Here is a 9,627-nt window from a genome sequence, read left to right as displayed (position 1 = left end):
CATGAGTCCCCAGATGCTTCTGGTACTGATTGATGCATATGCAAGATGGCCAGAGATTGTCCCTTTGTTGACAACTACCACTTGCAAGACCATAGAAGTTTTGAGAAACTTGTTTGCTGCTTATGGGTTACCTAAAGTGGTGATAACTGATATCAGGCCTCAATTCTTTCCAAGTGAATTTGAGACATTCCTAAAACAGAACAGCTACTGCAAAGTTTTAAGAGGTTCTTGGCTAAAAGCAAAGCACTTGGTGATCAGTCATTACAAACACTGTGTTGCAAATTTCTTGTTTGGTTACAGAAACATGCCACATGCGACAACTGGGAAAACCCCAGCTTAATTGTTTTTTAAAAGAAATCTTGTGATACATGACCCCATCCATCCTCCCTTCAATACGCTGCAGTTGTCCTGTCCCCTGTGCAGAACAGCACTCCCAAAAATTATGTTTCCACCCCCATGCTTCATGGTTGGGATGGTGTTCTTGGGGTTGTTCTCATCCTCCAAACACGGTGAGTGGAGTTAATTCCAAAAAGCTCTATTTTGGTCTCATCTGACCACATGACCTTCTCCCATGCCTGCTCTGGATCATCCAGATGGTCACTGGTGAACTTCAAATGGGCCTGGACATGTGCTGGCTTGAGCAGGGAGACCTTGCTACCATCCAGGATTTTAAACCATGACGGTGTAGTGTGTTACTAATGTAATCTTTGTGACTGTAGTCCCAGCTCTCATCAGGTCATTGACCAGGTCATCCCGTGCACTTCTGGTCTTTCTCAGAATCATCCTTACCCCACGAGATGATATTTTGCATGGAGACCCAGACCGAGGACCATTGACAGTCATCTTGTGTTTCTTCCATTTTCTAATAATTCCGCCAGCAGTTATCTTCTCACCAAGCTGCCTGCCTATCATCCTGCAGCCCATCACAGCCTTGTGCAGATCAATTTTGTCAAATAAATTGCAAACTAAATATTTAAAAAAATCATACAATGTGATTTTGTATTTTTTGTTTTTAGATTCTGTCTCTCACAGTTGAAGTGTACCTAATGTTAAAAATTACATACCTCTCCATTCTTTGTAGGTGGGAAAAATTACATTCCTCTCCATTCTTTGTAGGTGGGAAAAATTTGCCTCTCTCTCTCTCTCTCTCTCTCTCTCTCTGTATACAGGATTCTCCCCAGACAATGGAAAAACAGTGCCATGCCTTTATATATATATATTTGAGAAGTGAAATGAAGTTTCTAGTATTTACAGAAAGTGTGTAATAATTATTTCAACAAAATTAAACAGGTGCATAAATTTGGGCACCATTATCATTTTATTGATTAGAATACATGTAGCCCTAATTACTGGAACACGAAATTGGTTTGGTAAACTCATTGACCCTTGACCTCCTCACACAGGTGAATCCAATCATGAGAAAGGGTATTTAAGGTGACCATTTGCAAATGTTTCCCCTCTTTGCATCTCTTCTAATGATTGGCAACGTGGGAGCCTCTAAACAACTCTCAAATGGCCTGAAAACAAAGATTATTCAACATCATGGTTTAGGGGAAGGGTACAAAATGCTATCTCAGAGATTTCAGCTGTCAGTTTCCACTGTGAGGAACATAGTGAGGAAATGGAAGACCACAGGCACAGTACTAGTTAAGACCCGTAGTGGCAGGCCAAGAAATATCTCAGATAAGCTGAAGTGAAGGATGGCGAGAACAGTCAGTCAATCCACAGACCTGCTTCAAAGACCGACAACATGATCTTGCTGCATATAGTGTCTGTGCATTGTTCAACTAAACAGCGCACTTTGCACAAGGAGATGATGTAAAGCAGAGGAAGCCTTTTCTGCATACATGCCACAAACAGAGGTGCTTGATAGTGCAGCAGATAAGCAAAGGAACACTTAATGATGCAAGCAAGAAATTTTGCACAATAGCTCAGTAGAACCTTCTCTTTCAAAAAGTTTGGGTACCCACAAAAAACTTCAAGATGGCTGCCATTTTTCAAGATGGCCACCGGCTATACCAATTTATGATGATTTCTGCACACAATGGATGAAACAAATGCACCATTTCTTAGCTAAAGTGTGTTTTTGGGCTTGTACAATAGTTAAAATCATCAACAGTATAAGAAATATTTTGAAAAGCATATCATTCAAATTCCCGGGGCAAAATCGTCTTTTTAGCAATTACGATTTCAAGCTATAAATCTAAAAATTTCTGATGTATCTGCATATCTCACATTATAAGGTTTTATCAGAATAAAAAATATAAATTATATGGACACATCATATATACATTATGTATACCTCAAATCATATACATACATACACACACACATATATATACACATACATACACATACATACACACACACATATATATATATATACACATACATACACACATACACATATATATATATATATATATACACATACATACACACATACACATATATATATATATATATACACATACATACACACATACACATATATATATATATACACATACATACACACATACACATATATATATATATATATATACACATACATACACACATACACATATATATATATATATATATACACATACATACACACATACACATATATATATATATATACACATACATACACACATACACATATATATATATATATATATATATATACACATACATACACACATACACATATATATATATATATACACATACATACACACATACACACATACACATATATATATATATACACATACATACACACATACACATATATATATATATATATACACATACATACACACATACACATATATATATATATATATATATATACACATACATACACACATACACATATATATATATATATATATATATATATATATATATATATATATATACGAGGTCTGTGAGAAAACTATCCGACCTTTTTATTTTATGCAAAAAATATATGGATTTGATTCATATGTTTTTACGTTAGCCAAGCTTGAACCTTCGTGCGCATACGTGAGTTTCTTCACGCCTGTCGGTTGCGTCATTCGCCTGTGGGCAGGCTTTGAGTGAGCACTCGTTCACCCCTCTCGTCGTTTTTTCATTGCGAGGAAATGGCGGAATGATTTGGGCTTTGTTCCATCAGAATTTTTTCAGAAACTCTTAGAGACAGGCAGCTGGAAACCATTCAGAAAATTCATTTGGCTTTCAGTGAAAATTTTATGGGCTTCACAGAGATTAAGGAGTGTTACTACCGCTTTAAGGATGGCCCACAATGGCGCACGGCGCGCCGTGCTCCGAGCCGCGATCGACAGGCAGAAACCACCAGATCATTTCTAAACGGATGGCTGTGTGGAGCCGGGACCGTCGTGTGCAATTTCTCTGGTTATCACAAGAGCTGGACATCAGCCATTTTCTGGCAGATTTCACTTTTAACAAGAGATTTTGTCATGGAAAGCCGCGCGGAGGCTTCGCGCATCACGACGGATTCGCTGATGGAGCGAGACAAAGAACACCTCCCTTTTGGAGTGTCAGAGGACAAGTTGGGACATGCCCAGCTCTCCACAATTTCTCTTATACTCACTTGACTGGTAAGCCACTGAAAGCCGAGATAGGCATGTCCCAACTTGTCCTCTGACACTCCAAAACGGAGGCGTTCTTTGTCTCACTCCATCAGCGGCTCCGTCCTGATGCGCGAAGCCTCCGCGCGGCTTTCCATGACAAAATCTCTTGTTAAAAGTGAAATCTGCCGGAAAATGGCTGATGTCCAGCTCTTGTGATAACCAGAGTGTTGTGTGGGCCGCTGAAGAGGAGGTACTGCTGGCCCACCACCACCAGATGGCGCCCTGCTTGGAGTGCGGGCTTCAAGCACGATAGGGCGCCGGAGCCACTGGAAGTGACAGCTGTCACTCTTCATCAGCACCAGCTGTCACTCAGTCAACTCATCACCATCTCCATAAAGGCCGGACTGCAACTCCACCTCCTCGCCGAGAAATCGGCTACCATTCAGGTAATTTTCTCTGCTGAACAAAACCTTGTCTAATAGTCTGATCTCATTTGCAGCTGTTTTCCTGTGACAGTGTCCTTATTCTGCGGTATTGGCGTTTGGTGTGGACTGCGACGGCTTTGCCTCACACCCCTAATCAGATAAGTGGTTAAACAGGAGCTGCACGAGTGTGTGATTGGAGGTGGAGGTGCTCCCTCCTTAAAGAACACAAACTGTGGGATTACTGAGTGTGCGAACTCGCACTCATCAATACTGTTTCTGTTCTCTGCCAGCAGTACCAGGTCTGACTGCTGAAGACAGTGGCCACCTGGGGCGCAGGGCTTGGCGGCTCCGGTGTTCTTCAGATCCGTTGGTGGTGGAACCTGTGTGGGATCCGGCTCTTCTCTCGCCAGACGTCTTCTATCTTCGAGCCTGCCCACACGTCACCTTGTGTATAAATGACATTCCACCATATTGTTATTGTCTGTACTTTGTTGTGCGATTCACAACATTAAATTGTTACTTTTTGGCTTATCCATTGTCCGTTCATTACCGCCCCCTGTTGTGGGTCCGTGTCACGACACTTTCACAACACAGAGAAATTGCACACGATGGTCCCGGATCCACACAGCCATCCATTTAGAAATGATCTGGTGGTTTCTGCCTGTCGATCGCGGCTCGGAGCGCGGCGCACCGTGCGGCATTGTTGTTGTGTACTTGTTACACTATAAAATTAAACTGTGAGGCATATTTCTGGGTGAACACTTTGTATGTAACTTTTATTCTGCCGCTCAGGTACTACACAGAAAAACAGACCCAACAAATCAAATACCGATGCGCTCCCTTAGGGTGAACTAATCGATCAATGATGATCCCAGATCATTCTAACAATATACTACATCCTCCCTTTTTAAGCATGAGGGTCATCTTTAACTTTAACATCACAACAAGAAATAACTCCTGCATTAGGCATTTTAAATGATATCCTTATACTGTAAAAAACAACCTTTGAATCACATCATATAAGTGATGTCTTAAATTTTTTTTTCTTCTTCTTCTTCCGTCTCTGTCCCCCCCCCCCCTTTTTTTTTTTTTTTTTAACTTCAGTCGCTCTGTTGATTATAAAGATGTGGAAGTAAATATTAACTCATTGAACTGAAACACGTAAATGTAAACAAAGTCAGAACTTGACAATTCTGTAAGGTGGCCATAAGCATTATGTGAACTCATAGTCCCTGAACCTTGTAGGCATCTTTACAAGTCTCCCACTTCTGGTGCTGTAGGTGGGAGCAGCTGGAGTGGGGTTGTTTGGTTCACAGGCAGGAGTGCGCTGGTCCTGCAGGGCCTGTGATGCACTGTCCTCTCTCTGTGAAGCAATGGGTCGCTCCAGCATGTCATCGTCGTTTTCTCTGTGTAGACTGGGGTGGATTCTCCTCAGATGACGTCGGTTTCTCCGGAATGTGACACCACTGGGAGTCTGTACGTTGTATGCACGTGGTTCCAATCTTTTGCTTAAGACAGTAGCTGGTTCCCAGCCACGACGTGTTGCCATGTGAACTGTGGTACCAGGAGCAAACTCTGGCAGAGTCTTTGTGTTGCGGTTGTAGTAGTGCTCTTGCCTGGCTTGTAGGTGTTTCAGCCTAGAGTGAAATCCATGCGGGACAGCTGGTTGCAGGACAGCTGTGGAGCTTGGCAAGGTGCTTCGCAGTACTCTTCCCATCAGGACTTGTGCTGGTGAAAACTCTGTGCCAGTCACTGGAGTGTTTCATAGTGACAGGAGAGAGCTAAGTGCGGGTCTGTGCCAGTCTGTGTTGCCTTTATAAGTGCATGCTTTACTGTCTTTACCATTCTCTCTGCAAGGCCGTTGGATTGTGGATATCCAGGGCAGGAGTGGACAAGCTTTATGCCCCATGATGACGCAAACTGTCTCATTTCAGAGCAGGCGAAAGGAACATGATCGCTTACCAGCTCTTTTGGGATTCCATGTCTGGCGAAGACAGCCTTTATCTTGCGTATGACTGCGTAGGCGGTTTTGTCAGGTAAGTGGAGCACCTCTGGGTATTTTGACATGTAATCCACCATCAGGAGGTATGACTGTCCGTGTAGCTCAAAGATGTCAGCCCCAATTTTCAGCCATGGCAGCTCAGGTACCACGTGTGGAATCAGAGGTTCTTTGTGATTCTGTGGCTGGAGTTTTTGGCATGGGCCGCAGCTTTCCACCATGTGTTCAATGTCTTGCGTCATACCTGGCCAGTACATCACTTTTCTTGCCTGTGCTTTCATCCGCTGTATCCCCTGGTGTGCGAGGTGCAGTCTGTCAAGCATCAGTTGCTTCACACTCTGTGGAATCACAACCCTGTCACCAGTCATCAGTATGTCATCCCTGATGCTGATGGAGTTTCGCATAGGCCAGTACTGGTGTAGATTGATGGAAACACTGCTCCGTTGTCTCGGCCAGCCTTTGTTGTGTAGCTCCATCACCTGTTGGAGTACGTTGTCTGTTGCGGTGGCCCCCTTGAGCTTTGCGAGAGTGTCTGCATCGAGTGCATCTGTGGCTTCCATTGCATGCACTACTCTCTCCTCGAACAGATCCTCTTTCGCGTCATCCTTGCAGTCAGTGACAACAGCGCGGGACAGGGTATCAGCAACGTGCATGTCCTTGCCTGCAGTGTATGTTATTCTCAGGTCATACCGTTGGAGCTGCAATAGCATGCGCTGAAGTCGTGCTGGTGCCTTGCTCAGATGCTTTTTGAAAATGACTTCTAGTGGCTTATGGTCTGATTGTACAGTCACTGTGTTGCCATAGACATACTGGTGAAAACGCTTGGTTGCGAAAACTATTGCCAGCAGCTCTTTCTCTATCTGAGCATAATTCTTTTCCGACTCTGTGAGTGCTCGTGAAGCATAAGACAGTGGCCTCCCTTCCTGCAGCAGACAGGCTCCCAGTCCGTCTTTTGATGCGTCGCACTGTATGGTGAGTGGCTTGCTCTGGTCAAAGAACTGGAGTATTGGGGCCTGCATGAGGGTGGTCTTGAGCTTGCCTAGTGCAGCAGTGTATTCATGGCTCCAGTGCCAGGCAGCATCTTTTCGCAGCAGCTCTCTGAGTGGGCTTGTGATCATGGCTTCGTTTGGGATATATTGGCAGAGATACCTTGTCATTCCCAGTAGCCTCTGTAGTCCTTTCTTGTCTTCAGGCTGTGGCATGTTTCTGATGGCTAACACCTTGGACTCGTCCGGCTTCACGCCCTTTGAGGTGACAACATGTCCCATGTATCTGACCGAGTCCACCTTGTATTGAATTTTCTCTTTGTTGAATTTGATATTGTTTCTCTGTGCCATGTCCATGACTTTCTGCAGAATGGCATCATGCTCTTCCTCAGACGCAGCGGCGATGATCATATCATCTGCAATTATGTGCACTCCTTCGATGTTGCCGAATGTCTCACAGTTTTTCTGTTGGAAAACCTCGCTGGCGGACTTAATGCCAAAGGGAAGTCTCTTAAAGTGAAACCTGCCCCACGGTGTGCTGAATGTGCAGAGCATCGAGGAGGGCTTGTCCAGTCTCACTTGCCAGTATCCATCCTTTTCATCTAAGATGGAGAAGATGGTTTTCCCTGACAGCCTGTGGAGTACTTCTTCTGGGGTGGGTATTGAGAAGTGCTGTCTCTTGATCGCCTCATTCAGGTCACGAGGGTCCAAGCACACCCTGAGCGACCCATTTTTCTTCTCTGTAATGACCAGGCTATTTACCCATTCTGTGGGCTCTGTCACAGGTGCAATCACATCTCTTTCAACGAGTTCTTCCAGCGTGGTTTTCAGCCTGTCCATGACAGTGATGGGGATTTTCCTGCAGCCATGCACTACTGGGGTCACATGTGGGTCTGTGTGAATGTGATGCACCCCAGGAAACTGTCCCAGACCACTGAAGACGGAGGGGTAGGCGTCCACTAACTCCTCTTTTGTGGCTGGTGCCTTGACTGCAATGGTCTCCATTCTTTTCACCAGCTTCAGCTGTTCACATGCGTCTCTGCCTAATATTGGAGTGGAGGAGTGCTTGGTGATGAAGAACTGAAGATCTGACTTCACCCTGGCCACATCACAGGTAAGACTCACGGTACTTTCTGGCTTCAGACGTGTTCCTCCATAAGCCACGAGAGCTATGCGGGTGGGCTGCAGCTGATGAGGACCCGGAATCTTCTGCAAAATGCTCAGAGGGAGTACATTTGCGTCTGCCCCAGTGTCCAATTTGAACTTGACCTCTGTATTTTGTATTTTGGCTGTTGTGTACCACACATTATCATGCTGTTTTTGGGTCCAGCACAGGACATAGTCCCTATGAACAGAGATTCGACCTCAAGATCATGCACGCCTCGGGCAGTGGCTCGTCTATCTTGTGTTGACGTGCACATCTTCGCGTAGTGGTTCCTCTTGTTGCAGTTGTGGCATATGATGCCAAACGCTGGACATTGACGAGGTTTATGCGCCCCGCCGCACTTTCTGCATGTGTTTACATCTGCTGCTTGTACCTTTGTTTTTTTCTTGTGGTCTCGGCTTACTTTTCATGCCCGCTCTCCCCTTCTCCGAGCTAGCTGACACCTTGTGAAGAGCCTCCACTGACGCCTCTGGCTGGGCTGATTGCATGGCACGCATCTGTGATTTAGCGACTTCTGCTGCTCTGCAGATATCAACTGCTTTATCTAAAGTCAAGTCCGTTTCTCTCAATAGTCGCTCTTTCACACAAACATCAGGCACAGTAAACACAAGCTTATCTCTTATCATGTCATTCTCGGTCATTCCAAACTCACAGTTTTTACATTTCTGGTGAAGTTCCGTCACAAACTGGTCAACATTGACTCCTTCTGGCATGGGTAGTGACCAAAACTGATGGCGCTCGAACACAATGTTCTTCTTTGGAGTGCAGTATTTTCTGAAGGCATCCAGTATATCTTTGAGTGTAGGTTCACCAGGTTGACCATCCACTTCCTCTGTTTCAACATCGAGGGTGTTGTAGATCTCCAACGCATCCTCACCGACCGTGTGTAGCATGATGGCAATCTTCACCGGTTCATCCTTCTCGTCCGCACTTGTGGCCGTCATGTACAGCTGGAAACGTTGCTCCCATCGGCGCCAATTCTCGCTAAGGTTGCCTGTTAGCACTAGCGGTGCAGGTGGCTTGAACTGGTCCATGCTAACGTTTACGTTCGGTCACTCGATACAAACGTAAAACTTAACTTTCTTCTTACCACAGTGGAGTAACAACGAAAACTAATGGTGTCTCATGTCTCATGTGGCTGAAGAAGAAAAAAACCTTTTCTGACACCATGTTGTGTACTTGTTACACTATAAAATTAAACGGTGAGGCATATTTCTGGGTGAACACTTTGTATGTAACTTTTATTCTGCCGCTCAGGTACTACACAGAAAAACAGACCCAACAAATCAAATACCGATGCGGTCCCTTAGGGTGAACTAATCGATCAATGATGATCCCAGATCATTCTAACAATATACTACAATTGTGGGCCGTCCTTAAAGCGGTAGTAACACTCCTTAATCTCTGTGAAGCCAATAAAATTTTCACCAAAAGCCATGTGAATTTTCCGAATGGTTTCCAGCTGCCTGTCTCTAACAGTTTCTGAAAA

The sequence above is a fragment of the Thalassophryne amazonica genome, chromosome 1 (assembly GCF_902500255.1).
Source record: "Thalassophryne amazonica chromosome 1, fThaAma1.1, whole genome shotgun sequence".
NCBI lineage: Eukaryota > Metazoa > Chordata > Actinopteri > Batrachoidiformes > Batrachoididae > Thalassophryne > Thalassophryne amazonica.
This window is presented reverse-complemented; position numbering follows the sequence as displayed.